Genomic DNA, 962 nt, shown 5'->3' on the forward strand with positions numbered 1-962 from the left:
GAAATATCTGAGATTTTCCTGCCAATGTTCTCCTCTAGGACTTCAATGGTGTCACGGCTTATATTTAACTCTTTTATCCACTTTGGATTTATTTTGGTGTATGGTGTAAGTTGGTGCTCGAGTTTCATTTTTTTTTTTTTTTTGCATGTAGCTGTCCAGTTCTCCCAGCATCATTTGTTGAAGAGGCTATCTTTACTCCATTTTATGTTACTGACCCCTTTGTTGAATATTAATTGACTGTAGAGAGTTGGGTTTATTTCTGGGCTCTCTGTTCTATTCCATTGGTCTATGTGAGTGTTTTTATGACAGTACCAGGCTGTTTTGATTACAGTGGCCTTGTAATACAGTTTGATATCAGGTATTGTGATCCCTCCTACTTTGTTCTTCTTTCTTAACATTGCAGCTGCTATTTGGGGTCTTTTATGGTTCCATATAAATTTTTGAAGTGTTTGTTCTATGTCTGTGAAATATGCCATTGGTACTTTAATAGCTATTGCATTGAATCTGTAATTGCTTTGGGTAGTATGGACATTTTGATGATACTAAATCTTCCAGTCCATGAACACGGTATATATTTCCATTTGTTTGTGTCTTCCTTGATTTCTTTCTTCAGTGTTGTGTAGTTTTCTGCATACAGGTCTTTTACCTCCTTGGTTAGATTCATTCCCAGATATTTTATTTTTGTTTTTGCTATATCAAATGGGATTTTTTCTTGATTTCTGCTTCTGCTGATTCATTGTTAGTATACAAAAATGCCTTTGATTTCTAGATATTGACTTTGTATCCCGCTGTTTTGCCAAATTCATTTATTAGTTCGAGCAGTTTTTTGGTAGAGTCTATAGGATTTTCCATGTACACTATCATGTCATCTGCAAACAATGACAGTTTTGTTTCCTCCTTTCCAATTTGAATGCCTTTTATTTCCTTTTCTTGCCTAATCACTGAGGCTAAAACTTCCAATA

Source organism: Sturnira hondurensis, unplaced genomic scaffold, assembly GCF_014824575.4.
Source record: "Sturnira hondurensis isolate 20B ecotype Veracruz unplaced genomic scaffold, ASM1482457v3 Scaffold0008860, whole genome shotgun sequence".
Taxonomy (NCBI): domain Eukaryota; kingdom Metazoa; phylum Chordata; class Mammalia; order Chiroptera; family Phyllostomidae; genus Sturnira; species Sturnira hondurensis.